Here is a 12,904-nt window from a genome sequence, read left to right as displayed (position 1 = left end):
CATCTCCACAGCCTGGGATGCCTTCCTTTCTTCTTTGTAATTCCTCATGGGTGCTGTGCTTTGCAACACTCAGACCCTGCATGTTTAATCTTTCCTCTATATTCTCTTCTTCCTTTCTCTTTCTTTGTAACTCTTCTCTCTTCTCTCCTTTTTCTGTTCTGTTCTCTTTTGTTCTTTACCTTTTCTTTCTTCATACCCTCCTTTCCCTTTCCTTCTCTCTGTCTCTCTTACCTTACTCATTAGGCATACAAGGCCATGAAAAGGCAGACTCTGACCCCTCACATCAATGCTCATGTAAGAGGCAACAGTCTCTGTGACTCTTAGGTCAAAATTTTAAAAAGGATTTAACTGATAGAACTTCTCTATCTGACTCAGGCCATAAAATAATTGCAAACCACTGAGTTAGGTATCAATCTCTGGCGCAGTATTCAATGGCCTTGGAGTGGGAACCATTATACATACATTAGTGATGATATAATGCAGCAGTTTGCTTAGATAGGGCTATAGTGGGGGCAGGTTATGACACATGTGTAAACAGGGCTATTTGTCCATGTTTTAATGAGGCTGCATAATTTGTATTGTTTTTAACATACCTTTAAATATATTTTCATAGATGTGCCTTTATCTCCAATTTCATGAACTTTGAATTAAAGTAATTTACACATGGCAGTTTGTTAAATGGATTTATTTATTGTACTCTACTTTCTTCCAAAACAGATATACTATCACCATTGCATGTATTTTCCTTGGGAGTTCTCCATTTGCTATTATACATAGGAAATGTTTCCCTTTTCTCAGATCAGAAAAAATATTCAACTTGATTTTCCACTACTTTATTCATCCCTTTCATGTAAATTATTAATCAATCTGTAATATATTTTAGAATATGCCATGTAATTAGCTACTTTTTTACATATTAAAAATAATTAGATGTTTCAATGTTATTTATTGAGTAAATGTTCTTTCTGATGTAGCTAATAATGTACATTGCTTACAAATAAAATTTGGATATATAAAATTGTGTCTATTTCTGGGATATCTAATCAGAGCCATTAATCTACCAATTGAATCTTGTGCAAGAAAAAAACACTATTTAATTATTGAACATTTATGGTATGTTTAACACCAATTTGGGCAAGTCCCTTCTTATATTAGTTTTCTATTCCATGTCCCAAATTACCACAAACGTAGAAGCTTAATTTATTATCTCACAGTTCTGTGGGACATATGCTTGGGCATGGCCTAACTGGGTGCCCTGCTGAGGGTTTCACAACACTGAAATCAAGGCTTTGGCCAGCTACATTCTCATCTGGTGGCTGGACTAGGGAGGAATCCATTTCACATCTCATATATATTGTTGGTAAGTATCCAGTTCCTCATGGTTATGAGATTCAGTTCCAATATTTTTGATTACTGTAGGTCAGGTGGCTCTCAGGTCCTAGAGGGTGTCCTCAAGCCCAAACCACACAGCCCATACACAAAGTGCCATTTTGTTTTTTTCAAGATCAGCAGAAGAAGCTCTGACTTCAAAACTCTCTCTTCAGGAAGGATCCAATCCCTCTTTTAAGGGCACACAAAAAGAAATATTAAACTCAGTTTGGTTGATGGTGGCATACATTTTTTCTAAGTAGTGCCCTCAGTATCAATGAATTATGTTTAAATATGTGGAGATTTCCCATAGTCAGTTGAATAATAGCCACCATAAGATATCAGCTCCTAATCTGTAGAACCAGTAAACGTTACCTTATAATAGAAAATTACAATCGATAATTATAGGAGTGAAATCATATCATATTCACAAATCCCACCTACACTCAAAGGGAAGAAATTATACAGAATGTACATATCAGGGGTTAGAAATCTTGGAGGTCATCTTAGAATGCTGCCTATTCCATTTCTCATTTTTTATTCACTCAGAAGTATTTATAGAATATTATGTGGAAGATACTTTGGTAAGACATAATCCCTATCTTTATAGCAAATTTATGGTCTAATCTTTTTTTTTTTTTTTTTTTTTGCGGTACGCGGGCCTCTCACTGTTGTGGCCCCTCCCACTGCGCAGCACAGGCTCCGGACGTGCAGGCTCAGCGGCCATGGCTCACGGGCACAGCCGCTCCGCGGCATGTGGGATCTTCCCGGACCGGGGCACGAACCTGTGTCCCCTGCATCGGCAGGCGGACTCTCAACCACTGCGCCACCAGGGAAGCCCTGGTCTCATCTTATTCAAGATGTTTTGAGCTAGTCTTCCCAGTTTTACTCTCAAATAAACATAAAATCCGTTGTAAATTCTTGATTAGATTTTGATTTTCATTGTATTAAACCTATTGATTTAGAAAGGTTATGGTATGTTGTCTTGTCATACAGAAATATGGTTTTGTTTTACCATTGTAAAGTTAAATCCATTTTTTTCTAAATCAATTGAACCATAATTTTGAAGAGGGACAAACCTAAAGTCTAGATACATGAGGCAGGTATTAGTTTTTTGTAGTTGTTGTCGCAAACAACCACAAAATTGTTGTTAAACAACAGAAATGTACTGTCTCACAATTCTAGAAACAACAATGACTTACATAAAGATAGCAGCCAGGTTTATGACCCTAGACATGGGATTAAAAGATTTATTTATGGAGAAAACACCTGTATAGCAGTAAAGGCAAAATTTAATACGATCCATGAATAACCAAGGGTCACCAGGAAAAGCCACTAACATATAAGATGAAGACCAATATAAAGAGAAAATAGGGACTTGAAAGAAAGAGAGTAAAGAATGAATGATAAAAACCTCAAACAAAAGGAGTTAAGTACTTGAGACAGAGGAAGATCATGAAATAAGAGCAAAAGACTATAAAAATGACCATTCATACAACTAAAAAAAACAAACCTTTACAAATAAATAAATAAATCAACAGAAGAATTGAAAGATATGGTTGAGATACCATTAAACATTAAAAATGAGAGAGATGAAATGACTAAGAAATAACAGCCAAACTGTAGGCTCAGTCTAGGCATTGCAACATGTAAATAATAGGAATTCTAAAAACTGGTGACATTGAAAGTGACAGTGCTGTATACTGGTTTCACATCATTTCAATCCACTTGTTATGACTTAAGTAAAGTTGTTTTAATCCACCTGTTTATGAGAAAGACAAAAAAAACCCTTCTTTTCAAAAGTTTTTTTGACATAATGAAGTAAACTGGGTCAGGATGTCATCATCTCAACTGCTGTCACTGATAAGCACTTAGCAGCTCAGGTGCTGAGGGGCTCCTCTGGGGTCTTACTAATAAAAACAGATATAGAAGTACCTACGGTGAGGGGACATTTACACTACAAATACTGAGAGTTTGTGAGGGGTATCCAAGAGTTTTGTTCAGGGCTAAGCTACCCTTGACTGATCTAGCTCTCTGAAGATCTTGAGACACTTGCTCCTGCCATGGCCAGGCTACTCTTAGTTGGCAGTGGTGTTAAACTGTGCAACAGTCTCAGGAAGCGAAGGGACATCTGTTCCTACCTGGGTGAGGCACTCCTCATAGGCAATGGCACAAACAGGTACCTGGAATGATAACCCCCGGAGCAGTCTAGCCTGCCCTCTGACCCCTGTTGCCTTCCTTCCCTAGCAACATGCTCTAGCAACAAGGAACCTTTATTTTTGTGCTAGAGAAACTAAACTTGTATAAAGGGTACAGCTCAACTTAATTTGGACTTTATTTTTGTCATTGCCCCTTACCTGGAACCTCTTCCCACCCCCTCCCCTAAGTAATTTATCATTTGTTTGCAATGTTTTATTTCTTTACTATCTTATTAAGGATATTACCCTATATGCTATTAGCTTGTAAAATTATTATAAATCCCACAGCAAACCTGTGTTAAAAAAACTATTGGCAAAGGCAATCTCAGCCTCTGAGCATAGCCAGTCCCCAAACAAAATAGGCAGCAAGTATATTAAACAGACACAAACACGAATTTTCAAGAACTGGTGGACAGTGTGCTTACCACAATGGAAAGTCACTTTATTTAGAAATTTCAAAAAATTCAAGAAAAATCTGAGCTAAAAGCATCCAGGGATTTAAGGAAAAAGTCATACTAAAGACAGAATGGCATTGGACTTGTCAAATGGCCACAATGAAACGTAGAAGAAAATATAAAAATGACCGAAAACCTGAGAAAAATGAAGTCCAATCAAGAATTCTATACAAAACCAAAATGAGGATAAATGAATCACTTTCACACATGCAAAATTTTAATTTTTCTATGTGATGTTCTTCAAGAAACTACTGAAATATATTTTCTATCAAAACAAGTTAGTAAAGCCAAGAAGTCTAAATATTAAAACCTAGGAAAAGGAGAGAAACCATGAGAATCGCCATGACAGAAGGGAAAATAGATTCCAGGAAAATGATGGTTCACCAGGTCTGAAGCTGCCTTTTTAGATATAAGCAGGAAACAGAAGAGAGAGCTTTAAGTCTTTAAGAAGAGTAGAACATTGATGGTCTACTTGGTCTGTTAGATATACCCAGAAGAGAAAGTTTTAACTCCTAGCAAAAGTTTGGAATAAGATATTGATACATTTATAGAAATTAAATAAATAGCAATATGAGACAATTATCAACTTCAGAGAAAACAAACATTTATATAACAAAGGATACATATTCTACATGACTCAACTCTGAATAAGAATATTTATATAATTCTCATAACATAAACAGTAAGTATTGAACCATCTAAAATTTAAAATACAATTACATTGGGTAGTTGGAAGAAGGGCATGAATATGAGTGTGTGAGTGAGTGTGTGTGAGAGAAGGAAAAAGAGAAAAGGACATAGGACTAAGTATTCAAAATATTGTTTACTTTGAGAAGTCATTTGATATCTAGATATTTAGAATATCTAATTATAAAATATTAAAAAATAGCAGGATTAGCTTTTAATTATAAACATGGAGGTGATTACCTATAAATTATGTCACAATTTGAAAGTGGTTACCAATAAGAAATGAGAAAAAGGTTTTGAGCAGGGAAGGTAGATGGAAGAATATCAGTAGTATTTATAATGATTTTTATGGAAATATGGAATTTTAAAAAGTATTATATATATGCATAATTTTAAATGATGGTTTATTTCAGCCATTCATTGTGTCTCTCAATGGCTTTGTCATGGATGCTTTTACTTAATCCTACAGTCCACTGAAATTGTGGTTTTTGTGGTTTTGCTTATCATTCCCCTTCTACATATAATTATTTTCTGCTTTCTTTGCATTGACCTAACTGACATATTTGTCAAAGTCAAATTAACGACCCATTATGAATGTTTTAGTGTGTGTGTGCGTGCGCCTGTGTGTGGGCAACCATTCATTCATTCATACAATCATTCATTCATGAAAACAGACAATTAATTGCCTACTGTGAATTAAACATAGTGTCAAACATTCTAGCCTTGAAAGCCAATAATGCAATTACATTAATTTACACTGCTTTTTTTTTCCCTTGAATTTCTGAAACAAAGTTAGTATGGTCATCCTAATATAGCACTAAATGTTCTAGTGTTTTCATGTACTCTTTTTTTCCTCAATTCCTCAACATTTTCAACTCCTCCACAGAGATTTAAACATTATTTCTCAAGCAATCCAAGAGTATTTTACATAGCATAAGATAGGTTAATCTTAAATGCCTGTTAATTTATTATGAAAACAAAGGAGGTCAGATACACATAAAAAACTACAATTATGAGAATAATTATCAAAAGCCCTTGTTCTTTAACAACAATCCTAGAGAAATCAAGTAGTTAAATCTGAAGGTAAGAATTGGATTTTTGGGTATAGGACTTCTAAAGTTCTAATGTCTGGTTGCTTTCTTCCCATGTATGTGCCCACATATAAGTGATGTTTATATAATATCATCCTAAACAAACACAAGTCATATATTTGTCACACTAAGTCCAAAAACCAAATTAACAAAGCTAGAATAAAGATTATAGAATATATAGTAAGTATGGATAACTGTAACTGCATATTCAAATTCATTCTAGATTGATCCTACACAGAGGCAGAGAAGATGCCTGCTTGATGATTTAAATTCAGGAGCATCTTCATAATCTCCACTGAAAATTATCTGCATCAGATCATCCATGTTTATGTTTTCCCTGGATTATAGCTCTGGTAATGTCTAAAATCAAATACCTAAACAGGGGAAAAACTTTAGGTTTCAACATTTGTTTACATCTTAATATAAATGAACTTACTAGATACATTTCTTAATAAAGTGATAGAACAAAGCACAGTAATGAGGAAAGAAGAATACTAACACCTACTTTATACTATGAACTTTATACACATTTCACATAATTTAAAAAATATTTCTACAAGATCTATTTTATTGCCATTTTACAGATGAGTAGAGTAAGATTTAGCAATTTACTCAGTTATAATAGAGTTGAGGAACTAAAATTTAAGCTCTCAAATGCCAAAACCCATTCTACAGCTGCTCCATATGTGAATAAAATGAGTAGAAAGTCTGAATAAAATAGACCTTCATTCTTTTCTTAATGTGTCCTTTAATGTTGCTTCACATGGTGTTTGTGAATGATGGAGTGGCAGCAGAGGCCAAAAGGACACTGTGAATATCAAAGAGGAAGTTTACCTAATTTATCACTTTTTATGATCTAATATGGTACAATTATTTATAAATATATTTATCTATATATACGTATACGTACACATACACATGCATATATAATACCAGACAGTTACACCAAGTATTTTTTCAATAATAATTTATTGCAATATAGAGAACATTCATTAATGAAGAACATCTCAAAGAAAAGGAAGAGGGCCTTGGATCCTTTAGAGGAAAGTAAACAAGGGAATCATTGGTAATTATTCTGGAAGTCATGAGGAATAAGGGAGAAGAGTTTTTATCTTAGAATATGTCAGAGAAGGGTACTCCTTCTGCTGTTAGCTCTTTCCTTGAAAGACAAAGGGGAGATACTGGGAAACAATAAAACTGCCTTCCTCAAACAGAGGGTGCTTAGGTAAACTTCAACAGTACATAGACACACACACACACACACACACACACACACACGCAGACACACACACAGATCTAATAAATAACCTCCTTAACATTTAACACTTTGAACAAAGTTATGAGTTTTCCCTATTCTTTAGAATCTTATTTTTTGTTGTTTTAATATGATAACATTTATGAACATATTTGAGAGTTCTAGAGAAAACTGAAGAGGTAGAAATGTGGCACTGGCAATGGCAGCTGCATTGACAATAATGGTACAAACTGTGTCAATGACTACATTTTCAAGAGGTCTATTTGGATAAAATACAAGTGTTTTCAGGAGACCGCTGGTGCTGAGAATTTCTGGTGTTTTTGTTTTGTTGCCAACTACTCCATGCTTCTTATCTCAATTGTTATTCTAATACTCTGACTAGCTTTTCATTATACTAAGGAAGTGATTTCTCATCCTTGTTTTCATTGTCTGTTACATTCCCAGTCACTGTAATCTATGACAGGTGACATACTCTGCTTCTTATGATAATCTTACACAGAGATTAAAAGGCAACAGTATTACACACACACAGAAAAAAGTTTCAAAATAACTTGATTTTTTTGTTTGCATTTGAATGTTAGTTTTCAGAACCAAAACCAGCTATCTCCACATTCAGTTTAGACACTGAGAACTGAAACCACACCTTTCTTTCCGCATTAACAGGACTCTGCTATTCCTCTGTCCTCAGTAACATGACTTCATTTTTTCTAGGGCTCTGCTGTCCAGAAAAATTATTTGATCCTTCATTACAGGCATTACCTGCAAGATCCATCAATTCTTCAACGGAAAATATCAACAAACACTTTGTGCCCTAAGATTATTTGAATCTTTCACCTCAAAATCTTTGCCCTGCTGTTTCCACAAATCCTAAACTACTGTATTATCTCCCCCCTAAGACACTGCCAAAGTTTTGCCAGGTAGCACTCTGCCTTCCCATGGTAACTCAGCTTTGTTTTATCAATGGGTTTTGTTGGTGATATTTGGGGAGCGATCTTCTGACTGACTGTGCATTGTAGCATTCTTGGAAAAAAGTAAGTTAAGCTTAAGAACCATATGGAATGTATATCTCTTACTCTACTTAGCCATAATGCTTTGTATAAAAAAATTCCATTTAGAAAGACTTCAAGATTTATCAGTCATTTAGACATATTGTAAAAGATTTCACCATATCCTTTCTCTGAAAATATTATGATATAAGGAAGGAGAGAGATGTCAAAATAGAAGGAAATTAATAGTCTAAACTGAGGCAGGAGATAGATGGGCTCCAGGTTACACATTTACAGCCAGCCTCCTATTTACACTTCCAGATAGAAATAACAACAGGAACAGGGTAAATAGCTGGACTTTGCCTCTGGTGGACACTTTAAGATAACAATAATAGCACGAACGAGGAGGAACTGAGCTCTGCCCAGAAAAAAGAAAGGGAGACCACATGCTCATTCTCGAGGTCAAGGAGAGCTTCCTGACTACACATGTGCAGAAAGGCTCCTTGAGGGTCAAAAAGGGAGGGGGCACCACCCCACAGTAGTAGATGTCAACCGACCCATAGATCTCTTTGTTAGAGTCCATCTTGGCTAACAGATGCGCGCACGCACAGAGGGAAGGATCCTGAGATAAACCAAATATGGACTCAGAGCCAGGCAAAGCTAGATGACTGGCCAGAGGAAAGCCGGAAGAAATGCCCCATATAAAGTGATTCAAACTACCATAAAGGCACAACTCTCTCTCTGAGTCTGCCTGTGTGAGTCTATTCACACTCACTCTTTTTCCTCCTAATAAACACTTTACTTGTTTCACTATTTTCCGTCTCTTTGTGGAAATTCATTTCTACAAAGCTGACAGGCCAGGGCCGTGTCACTGGCCATTTTCCCTGGTGGTCTAGTGGCTAGGATTCAGCACTCTCACTGCCGTGGCCTGACCTTAATCTCTGGCCAGGGAACAGAAATCTTGCTTCAAGTGGCTGCAGGCTGAAGCCACCCGGAGATCAGAACTAACAAATGATTTTCATCTGGCCCTCCCATTAACACCTCAATTCCATTTTTCTATCTACTTAGTAGTTGTGCAAACTTGGGAATGTTCCTTAGCCTTTTAAACACCATCTGTATTACATTTTAAATGAAAATAATAACATTCCTGGTTTGCAGGATTACTGCTGGAATTAAGCCTGGGCTTTGCATATAGAATGTACTTATCACTTTTGAATTTCTTTTCAAAGTAAGAACAATGTGCTTAACTTGTATTATACATCCCCTCCTCTTTCCTTTTTCATTTTCATGAAAAAAATGATGAAACTGCAGAATCTAGAAGGTAAAACAGACACTTTTTTTTGCTTTTATTATTTAAAAGCTAAAATCCAATAACAAGATGGTAAATCTGGAAAAAATCTTTAAAAGGAAGCAAAATAAAAAGAATCAGAGGTGAAGCAAAAATAGAAAAGATGAATAGTGGCTTTTACTTTGCTGTTGATCACTTTCTATCCCCATGATACCTCTCATCCCTCCCCGTAACAGAAAAAGGAGAGTGGATGAGCAAGGGAAGTTGAAGAAACTTCCAAAATAATTGTGGAAACTGACAGGAGAATGAAAGAAGATACATTTTCAAACTGAAGTGGTAGAAATAAGGAGAAGAAATATTTACAATATGTTAAACATTAAAAAAAAAAGCAAAATCGTAACACTAATTCAGATATAAAATGAACAGATGTTAAAGGTTTTTTTAATCATTAATAAGGAAACTGGTAAGATGTTACATCCAGTACAAAAAAGAATCTAAATACAGCAAGTTTATAGATCAAGAATATTGAAATTAGTGTTCAAATAGAAGCAAGACTGGCTTCACAGGAAATCAACTGAACCTCTACCAGACAGTATTAATTCGCATGTCTATAGACAAGAGTTTGCATTTCTATAATTTACCTACAATATAAGCGTTGTAAAACAGCTCACAGTCAATGAAAGACTGGAATCCACTAAGCAGGAATGGAGTGTTCTAGATAATGCGTATGTAGCTTTCCATTGAAGCAGATTGTTCCTATAGATCCTCCCACTTAATTAAAAAAATAATCTCAAAGAAAGATTATTACAGACTAGAAAACTGTTCTTATTAAATGCAGCCTGATTATTTACATAAATGCAGCAAGAGTCTTAACCTACCACTTAGAGCTTCTTAAATTTGCCTTGCTGAATGTTAACAAAAGGAATCTCAGATTTGATTTATGAGTCTTATTATTTGCTTTCTTGAACTCAAAGACCCAATCCTGAAAAACTCTCTCTGTGAGGTTTGACCTGCATTACCTATAATTTTGGATAATTTCCTCTTCCTAAGGTCCTCAAAATATTCTAAGGTACCTGCCTTGCCAGAGATGATCTTCCTTACCACAGAGCCTATAAATTAGGTACCAGGTCAATTTTCCTGGTTGGACTTTGCAAGTTTTCATCTCATAAAAGCAAACTTAGCTCCTTTAAAGTGGCTGGTCATATCTCATTAAATGTGCTTCATTCTCAAATATCACATTCCAGGTAAGGGCTGGTTACATAACTAATATTCCCAGTAACACCATCATGGTAAACAATTATACCTTAGTAAACAGAAGGATAGTTTCTTAATGGCCGTATGCAAATAACAAAATAGCCAAATGAAGGAAACGCAATACAACGTTCTAAATTCTTGGGAGAGAATGGGGGTGGGGAGGGAGAGGGCAATCAGATATTATTATTTTCTTAATTTCTTCTTTTTTAACATCTTTATTGGAGTATAACTGCTTTACAATGTCGTGTTAGTTTCTGCTGTATAACAAAGTGAATCAGCTATACATATACCTATATCCCCATATCCCCTCCCTCTTGCATCTCCCTCCCATCCTCCCTATCCCACCCCTCTTAGATGGTCACAAAGCACCGAGCCAGATACTATTTTAAAATGTTCCATTTTATAAAAGCAGAGTTTACCAAACTTATATGGGTGTAAAGGAAGAAAATAATTTTCCCTCCACCCTTCTAAATTCTTAGCTGAGACCCCTGTTGTATAAAAACAGATTAACAAGTGAAAAACAAACAGGAAGTTTATTAACATGCATCTCTCATGTATACACAGGAGCTACCCAAGGAAAAATGAGTAACTCCTTGGGGTGGCTTAGAATTCAGACTTAAATACCATCTTACTAGGGAAAGGAAAAGAGGTCATGTAGGCCACTTAGAGGAGAGTAAATGACTTCTAGGAAAGACGAATGGGCCCTTAGAATAGATGGGAGATATGATAGTATTACAGTAACTAACCAAGAAGACCATTAGACTGAGGGCATTCTAATGCCTTGGCAGCCTACACAAGTGAACAGAAACCTAAGCCAGAGTATATTCCTGTAAATGCCGCAAGGTTAAGAAATGAAAATCTAAGAACAACCCATCACAAATAGCCAACTAGGCTTTCCCGAATAAGGCAACCACCTAAGCTCTAGCTAATCAAATAATTTTCTTGATTTGCTTCTGTATCTGGTCTATAAAAGCCTTTCCCCTAGTTCCTGTCTAGTGGAATATTCCTAACCATTTTAGGTTGGTGCTCCCCTATTCAAGTAGATTTTTGCTCAAAGAAACTCTAAAAACTTTTAATATGCCTCAGTTTTTCTTTTAACAGTAGCTTATGACAATGTTTCTCTGGGTGTGGTGTCACCTGTAGTCTCCTTTCCTGTGATAAGAGTCAATCTTCCCTGGTTGATGAAATTCCAGGGGAGGGGATTTATGACAACTGAGTTCCTTTTGGAGGATGTGTCTTTAGGTAGATAAGGGAGTTCAGAGAAAGCCTCTCCCTGCATTTGCTGTTTTGCAAGTGCCTATAGCCCCAAATAATTAATATACCCAAGTGGAATACTTTGGAGCGGCATATTTTGCTACCCTTACGAGCAACAGTTATATTAAGAAGAAAGGGCTTCCTTATACAGAAAATAGAACATTAAAACAACATCAGTGTTATTTCAAATAAATAACATTTCCCTTGTCAGTTCATTCAGTCCTACATAACTCATTCTTTGTTCTTTTCATTTTTATTTATTTATTTTTAGTTAAAATCCATCACCTCAGAGTTGCAAAAAACTGTTTTTCCTTGTGATAACTCTTAGGATTTACTTTCTTAGCAACTTAGAATTATAGTTACAGCAGTGTTAAATATAGTCATCTCGCAGTATGCTACATCCCCACTATTTATAATTCATTCTTAATCTGCTATCTTGGGTTAACAGTCTCAATGAAGGCACCTGGAAAGGTATATAGGAGGAATTTGTGGAACTCTGACTCAGCAGACTGGTATCAAAATGCCATCAGAAGCCTAAAACCAAGAGTCTAATCTTTGAAGTATAAATATTTTGAAGTACCTGGTATAGCCTTTTCCATGGGGCTCTGAGACAGTCTCCTTTGTGCAATACTCAATCTTTGGCAGGTGGCTGATGAAAGAGCCTTCAGGCAGAAATCAGAATAAACTACCTGCAGATGACAGAGATTTAAAATAACTGGTTAATTTATTAATAATCTCCAAATTTCAAAGTTCTGACAAGAGATTAAAGGGGAGAAAAACAATTCTTTTTCCTACTGCCCTCCTAGATTTCTGGTGGGGCCCTGTATATTGAACTAATCAAAGACACATTAACAAGAGAAAAGCAAACATAAGTGTATTAGCATGTGAATTAACAACTGAAAAGCAAACATAAGTGTATTAGCATGTGAATCGTGCTTACATATGGGGGTACCCAGAGATGAATAACTCAGACATATGGTTAGAACTTGGGTTTATGTAGAATTTTAAGCAAAAGCAAAGGAAAGGGGTTTTGGACTTCTGGGCAAGAGAAGGCAAGGTATGGGGAGG

General features: G+C 35.8%; 1 long non-coding RNA gene across 3 annotated transcripts in view; it reads right to left on the bottom strand.

Annotated features, from left to right (window-relative positions):
- The window catches only part of LOC141278686 (uncharacterized), a 196,973-nt gene that overhangs the window by 180,292 nt on the left and 3,777 nt on the right, over positions 1-12,904 (bottom strand). For all 3 annotated transcript variants that reach the window (XR_012331726.1, XR_012331727.1, XR_012331725.1), the window contains exon 2: positions 12,417-12,521. This is a non-coding gene — a long non-coding RNA (uncharacterized lncRNA). The remainder of the gene's footprint in view (positions 1-12,416; positions 12,522-12,904) is intronic.

This window comes from Tursiops truncatus, chromosome 5, assembly GCF_011762595.2.
Source record: "Tursiops truncatus isolate mTurTru1 chromosome 5, mTurTru1.mat.Y, whole genome shotgun sequence".
Taxonomy (NCBI): domain Eukaryota; kingdom Metazoa; phylum Chordata; class Mammalia; order Artiodactyla; family Delphinidae; genus Tursiops; species Tursiops truncatus.
The sequence above is the reverse complement of the archived record's forward strand: the minus strand, read 5'-3'. Positions and strand labels throughout refer to the sequence as shown.